At 35.3% G+C, this 22,916-nt stretch overlaps 1 protein-coding gene across 1 annotated transcript in view; it reads left to right on the top strand.

The window, feature by feature from the left end:
- ARMC3 (armadillo repeat containing 3) overlaps positions 1-22,916 on the top strand; it is a 129,410-nt gene that overhangs the window by 97,196 nt on the left and 9,298 nt on the right. The gene's annotated exons all lie outside the window — the stretch shown is intronic.

Below are 22,916 nucleotides of genomic sequence, written 5' to 3' on the forward strand. Positions count from 1 at the left end.
TTACAGAGAACTAGGAGGGCAAAGGGAAAGGAGAAGGGAGGGACTCTTTGAAGGGTATACAGATCAAACAGGCAGTGGTCAGAATTAAATTGGGCATCTGAGAAAAGAGAGAGTAAAAAAAAGTGAGGGAAAATACAGTGAAAGGAAACATACAACTAGTATTTATAATGTTGAATGTGAATTTATAATGAAACCCATAAAACAGAAAAACATAAAACACCCTGTAAGAAGGGAAATTTTATATATATATATATATATATATATGTATATAAGGTATGGTCACCAGGAATCAATCATATTTAGATTGATTCCATAATTAAAAATAGACCCAAGTCAGGATGGCTTTTATGGAAGTTTATTAACAATTAGGAAGGTTGAAGGTAGGGAAAGAGAGAGAGAAAAACTCTGGTCCAGACCATCAGAGGTCCTGACCAGGTAAGAGTTAAGAGATTAATTAAAGTAGGCTACTAACTACAAGGCCTTAGCAATTAGAGAGGCAAAGAAGCCTCCTTGAGGTAGAGACTCTAGAAAAGCCAAGGTAGGCCAAGGAAGTCAACCTAACTTGCCCACGTGACAATTCAAAGGGGAGGGAGCCTGATGTCTCAGCAGAGATCCTTCAGCACCAAGTTCAAAGCACGAACTGCCTCAATAGGAAGTTGCCATCATACTTGAAGGATAGCATCTTCTGTCACTTCCTGGACCCACCTCTGATTCAAGTGGACAAATGGCAGCCTCAACACTGTTTTGAACTGCCCAAAGGGCAGTCCCTTGTTCGTGATTTGTTACTTATTGTCACAGGTGGGTAACTCATCTCCCCTCCCCATTAAGGGCGGTGGGGATGACATAATCTCTGGTGACTACAGTTTTAACTATGAATGGGGGGTGAGCTAATTCCATTTACACAACCCACAAAACAGAAATGGGTAGGAGAATGGATCAAACGCCAGCACTTGACAATATATTATTTACAAGAAACACATTTAAAAGTGAGAGACACACTGTTAAAATAAAAGGATAGAGTAGACTTTATTTCGTTTCAGATAAAGTTAAAAAAAGGGGGTAGCAATCATGATCTCAGATGAAGTTAAAACTAAAATAGATTTAATTAAAATATAATCAGAAAGCTACATTATGTCAAAAGGCATTTAAAGGTAATTCAATACTAAATATATATGCACCAAATACTTTAGCATCCAAATTTTTAAAGGAAAAGGTTAATGAATTTATAGGTGGTAAAGACAATAAAAAACTATAATAGTAGATAAATTCAACATTTTCCTCTCAGAACTAGATAAATCTAACTTAAAAAATGAATAAGAAAGAAGTCAAGGACATTGATAAATAAGCTAGATATGCTAGACATCTAGAGAGAAATGAATGGAAAGAAAAAGGAATATATCTTTTTCTCTGTAATACATGGCACCTTTACAAAATTGACCATATATTCGGGCATAAAAATTTTATAATGAAGTTCAAAAAAACAAATATTAAATTAGTCCTTTTCAGGTCATAATACAATAAAAATCACATTTAATAAAGGTTTTTGAAAACATTAAAAATTAGAGACTAAATAACCTAATCCTAATGAATGAGTGGGTTGACATACAAGTCATAGAAACAATAATTTTATTAAAGAGAAGGATAGTCATGAGGCAACATACCAAAAATTGTAGGGCACAGCAAAAGCAGTAATCAGAGGGAAATTTATAAAATAGAAAAAAGAGTAGATTAATGAATTATACAATTTTTAAAAACTAGAAAAAATGTTACAATCCCAATTAAACACTAAATTAGAAATCATGAAAATTAAAGGTGAGAATTAATAAATAAAACTAGGGGTTGGTTTTCTGTGGAAAAACAATAAAGTAGATAAACCATGGGAAAATGTGATTTTTAAAAAAGAAAAAAGGAAATCATATCACTTGTATTTGTAAAAGGGAAAAGGGTTTTTTTGATTGGATATATTAATATTTAAAGGTGTGGTTGCCAAGGAACTGAACAAATACCAATTCCTAAGATGATTTTAGTAATTTATTTACAAAATATAGGAGAGTCGGGGCAGCTGGGTAGCTCAGTGGATTGAGAGCCAGCCCTAGAGACAGGAGGTCCTAGGTTCAAATCCCGCCTCAGACACTTCCCAGCTGTGTGACCCTGGGCAAGTCACTTGACCCCCATTGCCTACCCTTACCACTCTTCCACCTATAAGTCAATATACAGAAGTTAAGGGTTTAAAATAAAAAAAATAAAATAAAATAAAATAAAAAAAACAAAATATAGGAGAGAGTAGAAGTAGAGAGATGAGAAGAGGGTAGAGTAAGAGATCTAACTCAATGAACTAGATTTGTATTCAAGTCTGGACTTTATTCCAGCAGGGCTCCAGAGGCCCAGCTGGAGAACCTAAAAGTCAATTAACAAGGGATTTAGTCACTAGGGCTTCTCCCAGGAAAGGAACCTCCCCGAGGCTAGTACCTCCAGGGAAGTTAAGGTAGTCAGTCAGCCTTCTTCACTCACCATGTGTAGTTCTAAGGGAAAGATTTAAGAACAGTCTAACCAAGGTCTCAGGGTTCCAAGTCCAGCACTCCTCCAGGTCCAAGACACAAACAAGGAGAGGCCCAGAAGTTCTCTTAATTTATCCAGGCCATTTCTTTCTGCACTTCCTGTGCCTTTCTCTTAGTTTATGTGTCCAATCACAACAGATGCTTTTCTTAGGACTGCTTAGGGGTGTAAGAGGGAGATTTTAGGTATTTTATAGATATATATTTAAAGTGTGGCCACCAGGAATCAACAATTCAGGTTGATTCCGTAATTAAATTAGACCCAAGTCAGCATCAAGTTTAAGGTAGTTTATTTACAATTAGGAAGGTAAAAGGTAGGTAAATAGAGAGAGGAGAGGCCAGTCCAGGCCTGGAGAGGTCTGGAAGGAGAGAGAGAGGCTTAAAAGCCTAATTAAACTAGGTTACAAGCCACAAGACTTTAGAATCAGAGAGTTTATAAGCCTACTTAAGGCAGAGTTTGGAAACGCCAAGGTAAGCCAAGGAAGTCAGCCTAACTTACCCATGTGACAATTCAGAGTAGAAGCATTCTGAGGTCTCAGCCGAGCACCTTCAGCCCCAAGTCCAAAGCCAGAACTCCTGAACTCCTTCCACTCCTGAACTCACTTTACCAGGTTGTAGCCCACGTATTTAAAGATATAGCGTCTCTCTTCATTTCCTGTGGGCCACCTCTAATTCAAGTGGACCAATGGCTGCCTTTACACTGATTTGGACTGCCCAAAGGGCAGTCCCTTGTTCTTGATTTGATACTTATTGTCACAGTGTGGTTAACTTATCTCCACTCCCCTTTGGAGGGAGGTGGGGATGATATAATCTAGATGTCTAGGGTAAGTAGATTTTTGACTATGAATGGGCTAGAGTTAATTTCATTTACACAATCCTCCCTGATGATCATATTGGGTGCCTAGTCACGCCAAGTGATCATTTTACATAATCATCTTATACCCACAAAGGTCTTCTAACTACAATAGTTAGAGGTAAGAGTAGAAATGGAAAAGAGAGAAGGCAAAACAAATGTTTTGCTAAGTGCATTGACAAGAAACCAATCAGGGGCAGTCCCCTATTGGTATAACATGTGCATTTAAAGTAGCTGTTCAAAATCCATCAGTCCAATCAGTTGTACCCAAAGTTCATTCTGGATCGCTTGATGCAACAAACTCATCAGTTCAATCAATTGCAACCCAAAGTTCATTCTGGATCTCTTGATTAAATGTAGATTCTTCAGGCATGTCTCTGCAAACAGCTCATTCTCTGGATTAAGGAATCAGCAAGTTTCTTTTCTCGAAATTTTCTCGAACAAAATCAAAAAATTAAAACTTGGATATAATAAAAATGCAATTAAATCTTGGATTTTATAAAAATACAATTCTCCCCTGACATGGGTATTTAAAAAAAATACCCAGATCAGCTCAGATATATGGTTGAGTCATGGGGTTGTATGAGTCAATCCAGAAGAAAAAACAAAAATATATAAAAAATCAAAATATCAAAAACTATGTATACAAGATTTTTGAATAAACAAAATAAATTTATAACAGGCCCTTGTATTAGGGTCCAATTAATATAATTTCCATCCTACTAGTTTGTAGGACACAATGCAGAAATACTGCACTTATCCATTTGCAGCCAAGACTACAGGAAGTTGCCATTCTATAAGAGAAAAAAGACCAGATTTATATGTAAGGGAAGTGTCTCTCATTCCCTTAATTCTCAGGAATATATGGGTGAGCCAGATGATAGCCAACCTGCAGCACCTGACTGGCAGTGTAGTTCGAAGAGTCCTACGTCTTAACATATGTTAAGCGTTGCAACTTCGATTCTTACACTGAGTTCAAGTCCTTAGTGTTAGCGTGGGAGTACCTCAATCCCACCTGTATTTATATGATCTCTTTGACCTTGTGCTCCTGGGCACTGTGCAGATCTTCTCATCAATCCCATTGGGATTGGTCAGTCAGTCTCCATGACCTTGTGCTTTCTTAGCACTATTAATGGCTCTTGTGTTCCCTTATCCTGGAATCAGACAGAATAATCACAGTCCCATAGTAATATATGGCAAGTTCCCAAAGTCTAAGGCCTTGTGAGTAAGCAGTAATATTACAGCAAATACATATATATTAAAAGTATAGCATTGCAAAATAATAAAAAATTAAGTGATTATATGTACTTAAGTACACAAAATGAGAAAAAAGAAAAAATCAATTGTTCTATTAAAAGATAATAGGAAAATTAATAAGAAAATTAAAATAAATTCAGGGAAAGAATCAAGACCAACCAATGTGATTCCAAAATTAGCATCCATTAGTCTATGAACTGTTATATCTGATGCAGGTAACAGGAAACAGTCAATCAGGTTCAATAGAAGATGCTTTCTTTACATGTGAGCAATGAATCCAAGAGTCCTGTTCTCCAATTTTTATAGCTGTTGGGGTAGTTAATAAAATTTCAAATGGGTCATCCCATGAAGGCTGGGTTGCCCCAGTGCTCTGGAAGTTCTTTATATATACTTTGTCTCCTGGGTTCAGGTCATGAAGTGAAAAGTCTATTGTTCCTGCTTGTACTGCAGTTCCAGATTCATGGAGTTCACACAGTCTGTGTTGCAATTCCTGTATATAGGAAGCAATAGAAGTATCTCCTCCTAATAATGATGTATATGCAGGAGAAAAAGGCTTAGCCTGTATAGGCGGATGTCCAAAAAGCATCTCATATGGTGAGATGTGTAGATCTCCCCTGGGTCTGCTTCTAAGATAAAATAGAGCTAGAGGGAGAATTTCAGGCCATTTTAGATGTGTCTCAGTACATAATTTGCCAATCATAGTTTTAAGTTCTCTGTTCATCCGTTCAACTTGGCCTGAGCTTTGGGGGTGATATGGTACATGGAATTTTGGAGTTATCCCCAGATAGGAATATATTTCAGATAAAACTAAATCAGTAAAGTGACTCCCCCTGTCCGAGTCAATATGTGCAGGCAGACCAAAACAAGGAATGATTTCTTTAAAAAGTACCTTGACAACAAAGGCCGATGTGGCTTGGGCAGTAGGAAATGCTTCTGGCCACCTGGTCAGTTGATCCACTATGACTAGACAGAATTTATATTGTCCAGCCTTTGGCATTGTTATGAAGTCAATTTGTAGGTGTGTAAGCCAATGGACACCCACCAAAAGCCTTGCCACGAAAGGCGTGTTGGTTATATGCTTGGCAGGTAGGGCAAGCTGCACACACTTTAGAGGCTACAGTGGTTATGCCAGGAGCTATCCATACTCTCTTAACAGAGTCCACGATGCCCTGGGTACCAAAATGACCATTTTTATGAATAGATTGGCAAATTTGGCAATAAAAGTTTCTAGGGAGCAGGGGTTTTCCTTCAGAGGACACCCATACTCCATTTATCTGTTTAGCTTTAAATTTCTGCTTCCATTTTGTTACTTCCTTCTCATCATAGTTAAGTGATAAATTTGAGTCATCAGTGGTTGTTAATGTTAAAATTAATTCAGGCCCTTCTATAGCTGCTAGCTTTGCAGCAGTATCTGCTCAGTCATTTCCCTTAGAGACAGGGTCAGTGCCACCTGTATGGGCAGAGCAATGAACTACAGCTAGGGCTTTGGGTAGTTGGAGAGCAGAAAGAACTTCATTAATAATTTTTTCATTAGCTATAGATTTTCCAGCTGAGGTTAAAAATCCTCTCTGGAGCCATAACATACACACTGCATGACATATTCCAAATGCATATCGAGAATCCGTATAAATTGTTGCTCTTCTATCTTTAGCAATTATACATGCATGTTTTAGGGCTATGAGTTCTGCGGCTTGAGCACTTAGATTTGAGGGCAGTGAAGCTGACCATACAGTGTCAAATTCTGTGACTACAGCAGCTCCAGTGTAGCGTATGCCATCCCTCATAAAAGAAGAACCATCAGTAAATAAAACTAGATCAGGATTTCTAAAGGAGTGTCCAGGAGATTGTCTCGAGGCTTTTCAGCCATGGACACTAGTGTTTCACAATTATGTAAAGGTTCTTCTGAAACTGGTAAATCAGGAAGCAAGGTGGCAGGATTAAGAGTTGTACAACGTTTTAAAGTAATATTTTCATTATTTAGCAAGGTTATTTCATACCTTGTAATTCTCTGATCAGAAAATACCTGTGTTCTATGTCTTAGCAGTAATGCTTCCACTTCATGTGGGCACATAATTGTTAATGGGCATCCCAATACTAGATCAACATTTTTTGTCACTAACAGAGCTGTGGCAGCTATGCCTCTAAGACATGGTGGTGCACCTGCAGCTATTGGGGCCAGCTGAGCTGAATAATAAGCAATTGGATGCTGGTAAGGTCCCAAAGTTTGGGTTAAAACGCCTGAAGCTACTCCTCTATGCTCATGTACATATAAAGTAAATGGTTTGTTATAATCTGGGATGCCTAGAGCAAGAGCAGATAGGATAGCTTGTTTTAAATTTGATAGAGCTACCTTGTGCTCTGGCTCTAATTTAAGTGGTTCAGGGACCGAATCTTTTGTTAGTGCTATAAGGGGTTTAGTAATTTCCCCATAGCAAGGGATCCACTGTCTGCAAAAACCTGTTGCTCCTAAGATTGCTCTTAAGTGTTTTTTAGTGGTAGGATCGCTCAATTTTTGAATATTTTCAATGCGGTTAGGGGATATATATTGTGCACCAGCTGTCAAGATGAACCCCAAATATTATACTTTGGGGAGACACCACTGAACTTTTCCTTTTGATATCTTATGTCCTCTTTTATGCAATTCTAAAAGAAGATGTTTACTATCCTCTTGGCATGTTTTAGCATCTGGTGAAGCTAGGAGCAAGTCATCCACATATTTAATTAATTTACTATTTTTAAATGTTATATTATCCGTATCTTGGCTCAAAATCTGTGCAAAAATGGATGAACTTTCGCAATATCCCTGGGGAAGACGCGCTCAGGACAACTGAGAATTATTCCAGGTAAAGGCAAATATATGTCTGGAATTCTCATGAATAGGAATTGAGAAAAAGGCTGAGCACAGGTCCACGATTGTAAAGTAAATGGCTGTACTAGGAATAGAAGAAATAATTGTGTTTGGGTTTGAAACCACATGGTATCTCTTTATAACATGATTGTTTATGGCCCTTAAATCTTGAACAAATCGATATTGGGGTTTTCCATCTGGGCCTAATTTTGGCTTCTTAACAGGTAGAATAGGCATATTATATTCTGACTTGCATGGGATTATTATTCCTTGCTCAATTAATGAATTTATCACTGGGGTGATTCCCTCAATGGCTTCTTTTGATAAGCGGTACTAAGGAATGGAGGTAGCTGGTCCTCCTCTTGTTCTAATATGAACAGGAACAGCTGATTTAAGTAGGCCTACATCAGTAGAAGATGTGGCCCATAGAGACTCTGGGATATCATCTGGGATTTCAAAAGTGGGAGGCGCCTTTACTTCCTGCTCTTCTGAAAGAAGTACAGGGAGTAAGGTTAAAGAGTCCTCTGGCAATTCCAGTGACATAGAACCATCTGGATTGCAAATTATTGTGGCTTTAAGTTTACATAATAGATCCCTTCCCAGTAAATTTGTGGGGGATCCAGGCATTAAAAGAAAGGAATGTTCGATTGATAAAGGTCTGAGACTTGCCATACGAGGAGAAAGTTTTGGGACCTTTTTAGGTCTTCCTGATACCCCTACTACGTTTAGAGAGCCAATAGAATTACAGTTTATGTCTGGCTTGCTCACCAGTACTGATCTTGAAGCTCCAGTGTCCAGCAAACAATCGTAATATGAATTTCCCACTTTTAGGGTTACATGAAGTTCTTTACTATTTGGGGGGCAATGTATGGAGATAGTAGGCATTAAAACATCAGGGTCTGGAAAGTTAAAGGTTTCCCTTTTTGATTCCAAAGCCTTCCCCCACCCCACGCACCTTCATAAAGATGCTTGGGCTCCATGGCGCCCCCCCAGGGGCATTAGCACCCTGATTAGTTTGAAGGCGAGTTCCACTTAAGATATACTGTTGTGGGGTCATTTGGTTATCATCATCTCGGGATTTCTAGCATTTCTATCATACCTAAAATTGCTATTCCTGGAATCATCATTATTATTATTGCAATTCCTGTTCCTGTTGTTACTCCTATAGTTATATGTCGTTTGGGTATTATTTCTGAAAAATCTTAAGAAATTCCTACAATTCATCATTGTATGGCCCTTTTTTGCACAGAAAGAACAGATAGCATGCTGATTGTTAGATTCTTGGAGAGGGGCTACAATCTCTCCTTTATTTTTTAGTTTTTCTTTTAGCATTTTGATTTCTGCTTTTAAAGTATCCATTGAGTCAGTATCATCCCCATGTTCTTGTGCTCGGCCTCTAAAAATATGGGATGCTACTTTCCTTAATTCCCCAAGATTCATAGTTTCCCAGGTTGGGCAGTTAGTTTTAAAATAGTCTTTGACTACTTTACAGGAATTTTTTACAAATTGTCTACATATACGTTTAATATCCCGTTCCATGGCTAAATCAAGGGCCAAATATATTTCTGCAACCTCAATCAGCCTGTCCATGAAATGGGAGGGAGTTTCATCGGTACACTGTTTAGTTCCCTCGAATTTTGCCCAGGTGTCTTGTGTGTCAGCACAGGTTTTTATGGCTATCAATAATGCTGCCCTGCCATCATGCAATTTTTTAATATCTGCTGCAGAATTGTAATTCCATTTTGAATCCTTGAGAGGCCAGTTAGGTACGTCTTTACCATTATTACGATTGGCCCGAGCAATGATCCTCTCTTTCTCACCAACTGTCAGAAGTTCATCTAAAACATTTTCAACGTCCTGCCAGCTAGGGTCATAAGTTTGGAATATATTGCCTAATTTTCTTAAAACTATAAATGGTTCTTTTTCAAAAGTGGGCATTTTTTTAAAATCCAACTAAATCCTCAGGGCTGAAGGGAGTAAGTGTCTTACAGACACCAAGTCTCCTTCAGTATTAAGAGTGGGTACTTCTCATAAAGGAAATGGCGCTGCATTATCTTGAGTTCCTGTCTCTGAGTAGCAGCAGAGAGGGTAGGGGCTGCAGCAGCAGCTGGGACTGTCTGTAGGAGGGGCTGAGGGATGGGTGGGATGGGTTGCGGAGGGGGCGGGATGGGTCCCTTCGTGGTTGCCAATAATGTAAGAGGGAGATTTTAGGTATTTTATAGATATATATTTAAAGTGTGGCCACCAGGAATCAACAATTCAGGTTGATTCTGTAATTAAATTAGACCCAAGTCAGCATGCAGTTTAAGGTAGTTTATTTACAATTAGGAAGGTAAAGGGTAGGTAAATAGAGAGAGGGATAGGCCTGGACGGAGAGAGAGAGGCTTAAAAGCCTAATTAAACTAGGTTACAAGCCACAAGACTTTAGAATCAGAGAGGTTATAAGCCTACTTAAGGCAGAGTTTGGAAATGCCAAGGTAAGCCAAGGAAGTCAGCCTAACTTACCCACGTGACAATTCAGAGTAGAAGCATTCTGAGGTCTCAGCCGAGCACCTTCAGCCCCAAGTCCAAAGCCAGAACTCCTGAACTCTTGAACTCCTAAACTCCTTCCACTCCTGAACTCACTTTACCAGGTTGTAACCCATGTATTTAAAGAGATAGCGTCTCTCGTCATTTCCTGTGGGCCACCTCTAATTCAAGTGGACCAGTGGCAGCCTCTACACTGATTTGGACTGCCCAAAGGGCAATCCCTTTTTCTTGATTTGATACTTATTGTCACGTGTGGTTAACTTATCTCCACTCCCCTTTTGAGGGGGGTGGGGATGATATAATCTAGATTGTCACATGTGATTAAATTATCTCCACTTCCCCTGAGGGAGGTGGGGATGATATAATCTAGATGCCTAGGGTAAGTAGATTTTTGACTATGAATGGGCTAGAGTTAATTTCATTTACACAGGGGGCAGTCAGTCAATTCTGATTCATCACCCATTTTTGGGCACATGGGGTCACAGACCTTCCCACTTGAGAATAAAGTGGAGTTGTTTAAACTTTTTGTGATTAGATTTAAGAATGGGCAAGGTAGATTTAATCTCATTATCACATATTAAAAATTAAAAGTATAACTATGCCAGTAATGAAGATTAAACTAAAGCAATTATTAAGAATTATTTTGCCAATTATAGGCTAATAAATTTAACAATTTAAGTGAAGTGTAAGAATACTTTTAAAATATAAGTGGTTTAGATTAACAGAGGAAGAAATAGGATAACCAAATAAATCTATTTTATAAAAAAGAAAACGAACAAGCCATAAGTGAGTTTCCTAAGGAAAAAAAATACAGACCACATGATCTTACAAGTGAATTCTAGAAAATATTTAAAAATCAACTAATTCCATTATACAATAAATTATTTAGAATAATAGGCAAAGATGGAATAGCTACTTTTCTGAAACAAATATGGTTAAATGCAAAGAAAAATTAAAATTAAATACAAATAAAATTCTAGAACAATTTCACTAATGAACATGGATAAAAAATCTTTTAAAAAATTTCCAACTAGGCAACTACAGTAATATAAAGATTAAACATTATGTTCAAGTAGGCCACGACTGGTTTAATATATGGAATTTTATTAACATAATTTAATAAACACGTCAATAACAAAACGACAAAATCACATCATTTCTCAGTAGATGCAGAAAAAGTTTTTGACAAAAAAGACACATCTTCCTATAAAAACACATAAAAACATTATTATAAATGGATTTTTCCTGAAAATGATAAGAAGTATCTACACAAGAAAACATCTGTAATGGGACTAAGCTGGAAGCCTTCTCAATAGTACCAGGAGTGAAATGAAGGATGCCCATTATCACCAAAATTATTCAATATTGTACTATAATTGCTAGCAGTAGCGATAAGAAAAGAAAAAGAAATTCATGGAATCAGAATGGGTAATGAAGTAATAAAGTTATCTCTTTTTGCAGGTGATATGATGGTATACTTGGAAAATGCTAGAAATTCAACTAAAAAGTTAGCTGAAAGAGTTTTAGTAAAGTAGCAGGATATAAAATAAGCCTATAAAAATCACCAGGATTTCTGTATAGTACTAACAAAGTCTTGCAAGAGATAAAATATATTTCATTTAAAATAACTATAGAAATTATAAAATACCTGGAAGTATACCTTCCAAGACAAACCCAAGAATTATGCTTTTTATACAAATAAAGTTAGATTTAAATAATTGTAGAAATATTGATTGTTCATTGGTGGCCAAGTCAAAAAATATAAAAATAAGAATTCTATCTAAATTTATCTACTTATATCTACTTAATCAGTTCCACCCCAATTAAATTATCATATTTATTGAGCTGAGAAAAAATTAATTAATCTGGAAGAACTTTTAAAAGTCAATATAAAAGGGGCAGCTGGGTAGCTCAGTGGATTGAGAGCCAGGCCTAGAGACGGGAGGGTCCTAGGTTCAAATCCGGCCTCAGACACTTCCCATTGCCCACCCTTATCACTCTTCCACCTATAAGTCAATACACAGAAGTTAAGGGTTTAAAATTTAAAAAAAAGTCAATATAAAAGAGTTAATAAAAAATGTAAGAGAAGGAGGTCGAGTACTACCAGATACTAAACTGTATTATATGGTGGTAATTATCAAAACTATATGGTAATGGCTAAGAAAGAGAACTGTGAATCATTGGAATAGAATATATAATACGCATTAGTAAATTATTATAATAACTTTGTGTTTGATAAATGTGAGGACTTAAGCTCTGGGGATAAAAACTCACTATTTCTTTAAAAATTCATTGGGAAAACTAAAAAGTGGTCTGGCAGAAACTAGGCATAGAATGATATGCTACACCATTTACTAAGAAAAGGTAAAAATAGATATATGATTTAAACATAAAGGGAAATAACATAAGAAGAATATGGAACATATATTATCTATCATATTTATGGATAGGAGAAGAATTATGAATAAATGAGATAGAGGGCATTATGAGATATAAAATTAATTTTTATTATATTAAATTTAAAAGTGTTTCTACAAATAAAATCCATTAGTCAAAATTAGGAGGAAAGCAGAAAATTGGAGACATTTATAATTTCTCAAAGGCCTCATTTCTTAAATATATAGAGAACTTAGTCAAATTCATAAGAATATGAATCATTCACCAACTGATAAATGGTCCAAAAATATAAACAGGCAGTTTTGGGAAGAAACCAAAGCTATATAGAGTCATTTGAGGAAATTATTTAATAATTATTGGTTAAAGTAATGCACATTAAAACAACTTTGAGGTAACCTCTCACATCTTTTAGATGAGCTAAAATTACAGAAGTAGCAAATGGCAGATGTTGCAGGGGATTTGACAAAATGATGGCACTAATCAACTATTAGTGGAGCTGTGAACTGACCCAACCATTTTGGACTGGAACTGTACCCAAAGAATAATAAAACTGTGTATACACTTTGACCCAGCAATATCACTATTAGTGTTTCCCAAGGTGATCAGGGGAAAATGAAAAGAACTTATATGTTCTAAAATATTTGTAGCAGTTTTGTTTATAATGACAAAGAACTGGAAATTAAGAGAATGCCCATCAATTGGGGAATGGCTAGATTCATTGTGGTATATGATTGTGATAGAATACTACTGTGAGAAATGATGAGAAGGTTGATTTTTTTAATGGAAAAACAAGATGGAAGGAAACATACAATTAGTAATTATAACTGTGAATATGAATGGAATGAACTCACCAATAAAAGAGAAGAGAGCAGAGATTAAAAATCAGAATTCCACAATATATACTGTCTGTAAAGAAACATTTGAATATGGAGACACACACAAGGTAAAAGTAAAAAGCTAACACAGAATTTTCTATGCCTCAGCTAAAGTGAAAACAAATAAACCAGGTTAGCAATCATAGTCTCTGAGAAAGCAAAAGTAAAAATCTAATCAAATGAAGGAAGGAAATTATCTCTTGTTAAAGGCATCATAGACAACGAGACTATCAATAGTAAACATACATGCACCAATGTGTTATATCGCCCAAATTCCTAAAGAAAAATTGGCATGAGTTATAGAAGGAAATAGACATTGGCCTTCAACCTTTCCCCTCTCCAAAGTAGATAAATCCAACAACAACAAACAAACAAGAAATTTATAGAATTTTAGAGAAATTTGATGTGATAGACCCTAGGGAAAACTGAATGGATAGGAAGAAATATACTTTTTCTCATATTTTCTCAGCATTACATGACACCTTCATAAAACTGATCATATGATAGGGCATAAAAACTTCACTACTAAATATAAAAAAGTGGAAATATTAAATGTATTTTTCAGTCCATAATGCAAACTTTACAAAACTACAAAGCATTCCCCAATTGATAGATGGTCAAATGATATGAATAGGCAATTCTCAGGTGAAGAAATTAAAATTATAATCATATAAAAATGCTCCAAATCATATTCATTAGAGAAATGCAAATTAAAATAATTCTGAGATACCATTTCGCAGCTATCAGATTGGCCATTTTGACCAAAAAAGAAAAATATTGGAAAGGATATGTCTATCAAATAGAGAATGGCTGAACAAGTTGTGGTATATTGTTGTAGTGGAATACTATTGTGCCATAAGAAAGGACAACCAGGATGAGTTTTTAAAAACCTGGAAAGACTTATATGATCTGATGCAAAGTGAAGTGAATAGAACCAGAACACCACCATATATGTTATATGATGTTATATGATGATCATCTGTGAAGGTCTAAACTGTTATCAGCAAAGATAACCCCAAGAGACTCATGATGAAAAATGCCATCCAAAGCCAAGGAAGGGAATTGTTGGAATCTTAGGGCAGATCAAAGCACACCATTTTTCTTTATTTCCTTCATGATTTTTTTTTATTATTTGTGTGACACATGTCATGGCATGAGGAATATGGGAATATATATTGTTTCCCAACACTGGCATAACCTATATCAGACAAGGTACTATTTAGTACCTTGGGAGGGAGGAGAGGACAGTAATAGTCTGAATAGAAAATGTTAGATAACTGTTAAAAATTGTTTCTATGTGGGGGAAGCTAGGTGGCTCAGTGAATTGAAAGCCAGGTCTAGAGACAGGAGGTCCTAGGTTCAAATTTGACCTCAGACACTTCTTGCCAGTGAGATCCTAGGCAAGTTGCTTAGCCCTCATTGCCTAGTCATTCCTGCTCTTCTTGTACAAATAAACAGTATTGATTATAAAACAAAAGGTAAGTGTTTAAAAAATTATTTCTATATGCAATGGAAAAACATTTAAGTTAAAAAAGAAAAATATAGAAACACTTGCAAGAAATAATGAAGAGTGAAACAAGCAAACATTGCATACAGTAACAACAATATTTTTGAAAGAGTGAGTGTCTTAAGTTATTCTGAATAATATGAATATTCAAATCAATTACAAAGGATTTTTGAGAGAAGGTATCCATCTCCAGAGAAAGAATTGATATATGGAAGTATACATATATGGCTTCACGTACATATCTGGGTCAAATGTTGGCTTTAATACAAGGTTGGGAGCAAAAGGAGAAGGCAGCTCAGAACTCAAAATGTAACAAAAAAAATTTAAGATAAAAAATGAAAATACGTATTGTACAATTTTCTAAATGTAATATACTTTTATTATAAAGCACTGTACATATCCTGTTCCTTTCTGGGCCCTATTGAAGGTCCCTCGTGTACAACATGGCACAGTACAGAAGCTTGTTTGCTTTGGAGAAAGAAGTCTATGTACAAATCTCATCTCAAACACTAGCCGTGTTATCCTATATAAATCATTTAACTTATCAAACTCAGTTTCCACATCTATAAAAGGGGGATAACATCTACTTCACATGATTGTTATGAGGATGAAATAAAAATATACATATATATGTGTATATAGATATAGATATATATAGATATAAAGCACTTTGCAAACCTTAAAGTATTTTGTGTTACTGATATACACACTCAATGTGCTGGATCCAACTGTCAAATGACTAACATCAGTCATGTTCTGGACAAGAAGTATTTTCAATGATTAAGTTTTTCTTAAATAGATTGTTAGGCTGATCTCTTTTAAATAATCACTAGTCTCATTGAGGAGGTCTTGTAATAGTCTAGAGTTGGGTATAATTGGGACAGTACAAACATCTACAAACAGGAACATCTAGAGATTTTTCTTATATTTAGTCCTTCCACACCATGCCTTCCATGACAGATAGTAACACCTTGGCAAGCATTTGTTTTTACCTTGTTTGACACTGAGAATAGTTGGGTGATTGAATAGAGTAAATCTCTGTAGTAACTTTTGTGAAAGAATCCTTCATGGACTTAACATAGAAACACTCTGCTGGAGGAGAGCCTTTGAAGCTGCATTTTGTTCTAACAAACCAGAGGTTTTTTTGGATTCCCTATACCTTGCAATTACTTGTGTGACTTTGAAAATGTGGTTCACTGTAGTGAATCATTTGAGAAATACCGAGTGCTCTTTTTTTCATATTTTCTTTTTTTATTAATTTATTTAGAATATTTTTCCATGGTCACATGATTCATGATTATTCCCACCCCTCTTCCCTCCCCTCCTCTCTGAGCTGATAAGTAATTCCACTAGGTTATACAGGTATTATTGTTCAAAGCCTATTTCCATATTATTCATATTTGCATTAGAATGATCTTTTAATGCCAAACCCCCAATCATATCCCTATTAAACCACATGTTCAGTCATATGTTTTTCTTCTGCATTTCAACTCCCACTATTCTTTCTTTGGATGTAGATAGCGTTCTTTCTCATAAGTGTTGTGGATCATTGTATTGCTACTAGTAGAAAAGTCTATTACATTTGATTGTGCCAGAATGTTTCCTTTTCTGTGTACAATGTTCTCCTGTTTCTGCTCATCTCACTCTGAATCAATTCCTGGAGGTATTTCCAGTTCACATAGAAACCCTCCAGTTCATCATTCCTTTCAGCACAATAGTATTCCATCACCATCAGATACCATAATTTGTTCAGCTATTCCCCAATTGATGGACACCTCATTTTCCATTTTTTTTTGCCATCACAAAGAGTGTGGCTATATTTTTGCACAGATGTTTTTCCTTATTATTTCTTTGGGGTATAAACTCAGCAGTGATATGGCTGGATCAAAGAGCAGGCATTCTTTTAAAGCCCTTTGGGCATAATTCCAAATTTCCCTCCAGAATGGTTGGACTAATTCACAACAACTAGTGTTCCAATTTTGCCACATCCCTTCCAACATTCATCATTTTCCTTTGCTGCCATATTGGCCAGGATGCTAGGTCTAAAGTAGTTCCTCAACATTGTTTTTATTTGCATTTCTCTAATCAGGAGGGGTTGAGAACACTTTTTCATGTGACTATTGATAATTTTGATTTCTTTATCTAAGAACTGCCTGTTCATATCCCTTGACCATTTGTCAATTGGGGAATGACTTGATTTTTTGTAAATTTGACTTGATTCTTTATACATTTGGGAAATTAAACCTTTGTCAGAGAGTTTTGCTTTTCCCAGTTTGTTGCTTTCCTTCTAATTTTGGTTGCATTGGTTTTGTTTGTACAAAACCTTTTTAATTTGATGTAACCAAAAACATTCATTTTACATTTTGTAAAGCTATCTAGCTCTTGCTTGGTCTTAAATTCCTTCCTTTCCCACAGTCTGACAGGTATACTATTCTATATTCACTGAATTTATGATTTCATTCTTTATATTTAAGTCATTTACCCATTTTAATTTATTTTGGTATATGTTGTGAGATTAATATTTTCTTTGTGGAAGAAACATTGACTCATAACTTCCACTTGATATCTAATTGTTGTTCTGCCAATATCATCCATAAATGTTTCTGAGATGTGACTCTTGACATGTGCTATTTTGACAGCATTGTAAAGAGTATTTTAAATAAGGGAATATCCTGTCATTGCTGTACATCAGTCACAAATATATAGCCACAAAGGTTCAGTGACACCTGAGAAGTTGCATTTCTTATCTTAAAATTTCACATTCAGTTTATCTTTCCCAATATTTTAGAAATGGTATGCAATGTATATAAAGGCCTTTGTATCATACATCATTTATAGAATACTAGGTAATAAAGATCTGTTGTTTATTACTGGATACTATTATATTCATTTATCTTATAGGTTTCTGAAACTATAAATATTATGCCTGGCATTCTTCTGGCTATTTTCTCCTATGAATTACTTGTATCTCCTTTCATTTGTATTTTTTCCACATTATCAATCTAGTTTCTTCCTTAGTATTTTTACTGTAGTTTTAGTATATTTAAGTCTATTGTGGCTTTAAATCTTTATTATATTGACAGATCACTAGTTAAACCTTTTTCTTTCAAGAGAAATACTCTATATTTAACCATGGACCAGCACCTTAAGTTTTGGCCTAGAAAACCAAATTCTCTTCTTCATCACCTTCTATAGAGGCAGAGAGATTGATGTTCTGTAGCCTTATTTCTCTTTAAAAGTCTTAACCTTCAACTGAAAGAAGAATAAAAAGCACTACAAACCTATGCCATTAAATCAGTTTTCTGCCCAGGAATTCAAAGTAACTGGAGATAATTTCTAAGGTTCTTATGGTAATTTCATTTCTATCACATAATTATTGAGAGATTATAAAATGTTTTTTTAAAAACATGTTAGTGAAGTGGTGGCATGATTTAGTGAAAAGTGCATGAGTTGAGAACCAGAACTTTTGAATTCTAATTCTGGCTCTTCTGCCAACTAGCTTTGTGATCTTGGGCAAATTAGCCTTCCTGAGCCATTAGTTTATCTGAAAAAAGGAGGTATTTTTGAACGAGACAATATTTAAGTCCCTTCCAGCTCTAAAATGCTTCTGTTTTATTTTTCTAAACATTTTTTTGTAAGTCAAATACTTTTCTTATAACTTTATATGACATAATAGCACAAAAATGTGAGTTACATGAAATAACGATTTAAGCAAGTAGGCTTTGAAATATGCTTCTAAACTTTAATATCATAAAATCTGAATATTCTATGTAAGTATTCTTTTTGTTTTCAATTATATGCCTAACAGATTTTTAGCTTTACTAATAAGAAAACAAGATGAAAATGAGTAAACATATTTTCTTAGGTATTTATTTATTGGGTAAAACAGTAAATGTCTAAATGTATTGGCATACAAAGCTATGGTTTAAATGATTTAGCTTTACCTAGGTCAAAATAATTTGCTCCAAATAAAGATGCCTTGACCAATATAATTTTGTAATGCTAGCATTAATATACTATAACTAATATCTATCTTAAAGTTGAGGTTTCCCTACAACAGATTTCAAGATAAGTTTTAAAATGTACTAAACTCATTATGGTAGCTTGCCTTGGGGCCATCTTTCAGATCCCCATTAAGACAGCATGATTGGGGCAGCTGGGTAGCTCAGTGGATTGAGAGCCAGGCCTAGAGACAGGAGGTCCTAGGTTCAAATCTGGCCTCAGACACTTCCCAGCTGTGTGACCCTGGGCAAGTCACTTGACCCCCATTGCCCACCCTTACCACTCTTCCCTCTAGGAGCTAATACACAGAAGTTAAGGGTTAAAAAAAAGACACATGATTCATATCTTCTATTGGAACCAGTAGTTTTTATATGCTCCTAAAACGATACATCTATTTCTATTTACCTTCATTCACATATTCTCCAGCATATTATCAATGCCACCAGACCAGACCAAGTCAGCTCTAGTATTCAGTTTGGATATTTTTTCTTCTAAACTCAGATTTTCAAGTGTTTTGCAGATCTTTTCTTTAGCTTCTTGCCCCAGATAACAATTCCAAAATTAATGCTACCACTACTGTTATATTTCTCTTCTGATGAATAGAGGTAACTTAACAATGAGAAATTTAACAAAGAAAGAGAATGACAGGTTCATCCACTAGTAATCTCTCCTGTCTCACTCAGCAAAATGTGTGATTTTCTCAAGGCTTTGTTAGTTGATAGTCTTTTCCTACATATTCTCTTTGTATTAAGAATCTTTTCTATTATGGTTTTAATTATCATCTCTATTTAGAGAACTTCTAGTCTTTTATCTCCAATTCTGGATTTTCTTACAAGCTTCCTTTCCATGTTTCTAACTATTTAGTGTTCATTTCCCCCCTGGATATCCTACTCAAATTCAACATGCCCAAAATTGAAATAATCAAAACCACTTTCCTTCCTGGTCTCCCTGTTTCTGTCGATGCTATACCGTTACCCAGAATGGAGTCTTCTTACTCAATTCTCTTCTCTCTTGCTTTTCACATGCAATCAACCACCATGTTCTTTATATTTTTTCCTTGACAGCATCTCTAGAATCTATTCAATACTTTATCAGTTGTTGCCTCCACCATTCAAGCCCTTCTTACCTTCATATATAAGATTATTTAAGTAGCCTCCTGATCAGACTTGTAGCTTATATACTCTTCCACCAGCCAACTGCCCCGAAAAATTAATCTTACTGAAATACTTTGTAAATCATGCCACAAACTTACTCAAAAAACTTAAAAAACCTGAGTAGGGAGTCTTGGCCTTTTTGTACATGACTCTCTTTGGCAGTAGTCTAGTGAAGTCTATGAGCCCTTATCAAAATAACATTTAAATGCATAAAATATAGTACATAGGATTACAAATGAAACCATTTATACTGAAATACAGTCATCTGAACATGTTAAAAACAAGTTAATGAAGGCCAAGTTAAGAACCCCTAGACCAGTGATGGGCAAATTACGGCTCACGGGCCAAATGGGGCCCCCTGAAATGTTCTATCCAGCTTCTTGACATTATTCCTAATCTGATGAATACGATGAGTAGGATATAATACAATGAAACTTGAAAGAGTTGCCTTAGAAACAGACTGACAGATAGCATTTCCTTTCCTTTGGCCCCCTCTTTAAAGGGCATCACTGCCCTAGACAGTACAATAGAGTCCAAAGTCCTTAATCTAGTATTCAATGTCATTCATTATCCACCTTCTTTCCAACCTACCTTCCAGCCTATGTCTACTGTAAACCTATATGCACCCTCCATCCCAATAACTGTCCTCCTGAAAAATTTCATGAGTTTTCCTATATGCATGTTTACATGTTAATATTCTATTCTATTACATATACACATTCTAGCTATTCAATTCTACCCACCTCTGAGGCTCAGTTCAGATCTTATCTCTTCCATTAGTCTTGCCTTAAGAAAACATCACCCCTTCTTCTCAACTCTTAGAGAACTTACTAGTACCATTCTTTTGATATCATATAATTTTGATACCATATAATGCATTACTATCCTTTTATCCAGCTTATACATCTTTATTTCCTCCACAGGACAAAGGGACAACATTGTTTAATTATAGATTAATTTCTTCCTGAGAAACTCATTTAAAACATAAGATTTTAAACATTTTAAAGTGATAGTTATTTTTAGTAGTAAAGTCATTATTGATGTAATTGGATGGATGGCTTTGGAAACTAATCTAGTAGTAATACTTTTATTTATAGTTATAGGAGATTCAAATTTATGAATTCTAATGGAATTGCTCTTTTATATGAGCTAATAAGATTTTGCCTCAAAATGATTCACATCTCTCTGAAGTGCAGATTGTTGGATCACATATTCTTTTCTATTTCCACATGCAATGAATTGAGAATTGTTCTCACTTAAGCTATGTAGATGTCTGTAAGTGAATTATATAAATTATCTCTTCTAATTTTCCTTAAAATGTATCTGTTAAAAAAGTGATGTACAAGTTCTATAATAGGATCACATAAATTTGAAATTTAAAAATTTTATTTATGTGATGGGCTATGTTCCCTCTTTTTAAAAAGCATATTAATGGAATATTCTTCTATTTCTCTATATTTTTAAATTGTTTACTCATATAACCTGATTGGTTTTTTTTTGTGGATCATTGGCCTCCAGTGAGATAAAATTTCTCTCTCAATATAGGATTTTTTCTCACTGATTAAGCTAACATTTCAGTGTCTGTTTTGTACATAGTAGTTGGGAGTATAGTCATAGATTGTATGATTATTAATCCCAAAACCAGTCTAGGAAAGTTCAGAGGAGAGAAAGGAAACCTTGTGTGTTAGGAAAAATATAATATATGTGAGAGAGAGAGAGAGAGAGAGAGAGTGTGTGTGTGTGTGTGTGTGTGTGTGTGTGTATGTGTGTGTGTGTGTAATGAGACTAGAACTGTAAGAACAGGCCAGGTAATGAAAAGCTTTCTTTAAATGTCAAACAATACACTTTATATTTGATCCTAGTAGTAATAGAGGGAGCCGTTGGAAATTTTCAAGTTGGGAATAGGGAAAAGATCTGTGTCACAGTCACATTTGAACTATAGAAAAATCACCAGCATCTGTATAGAGGATAGATTGAAGTGAGGAGGAGCCAGAAAAATCAATTAGAAGATGAACACACACGGAGTCCATGAGTAGATTTCAGCGGAGTCTGGGAGCTTGGAGGGGATGGAAATTACATCTTTTTCTCTTCTCTAATTGAAATGGAATATTCCCTTCAATTGTGAATGTAGGCCCCAACGCCCCCAAAACAAGCAAACCAAAAAGATTATTCTAAGAAGGGATCCATAGGCTTTACCAGGCTGCCAAATGTGTCCATGGCACCAAAAAAAAAATTAAGACCTTCTGTTCTAAATTAAAAACAATTTAAATATTATACTTCTTCATTTTGTGAAAATATGTGCATGCAAAAATCATTCATTTACAAAACATTTTAAACTTGTATGATCACTTTATCAAAATTTTCTTGATTTACAAAAATATTCATTACAGATTTCTTTAAATATTGAGCTCCTTTACTGTATGAATTTAGCAATCCTTCAACTGTATGACAGAGAGCTTAGGGTGAAGGTCAGCTGAAAGCCAGAAAGTTGGGAACAATGTTACCTAAAGATCAATCAAAAAAGGTAGACAATGAATCTCTAAAAATTAGAGCCAGAGGATTTGAAACCTGGAAAAGCGCCTTAGAAATCATCCAGTCTGGCATGCATAGTACCTGGAGCTGAGAGAGATGAAATAATCATTTCAAGGTCACATAGGGAGCTAGTAGGATTAGAACCTAATCCTAATGTGAACTAATATGTGGTGGAAAGTGATTTATTATTTTTTTTTCACTTTAGGAAATGAGGCATTCATGTATTTTATTATCATTGGTTACTATTTAATTAATCTTTAGTTATGTTTTATAATACTTTCATGATGCATAGTCAGAAGCCTAAATAAGCAAAGAATATGTTTTCAAAGCTAAGAATAAACAATTCTGGCCCTGGTCAAAACTGTGAAGTTGATGAAATCTTTCATCATCTGTTTTCCTGTCATCTT

This window comes from Gracilinanus agilis, chromosome 5, assembly GCF_016433145.1.
Source record: "Gracilinanus agilis isolate LMUSP501 chromosome 5, AgileGrace, whole genome shotgun sequence".
Classification (NCBI taxonomy): Eukaryota; Metazoa; Chordata; class Mammalia; order Didelphimorphia; family Didelphidae; genus Gracilinanus; species Gracilinanus agilis.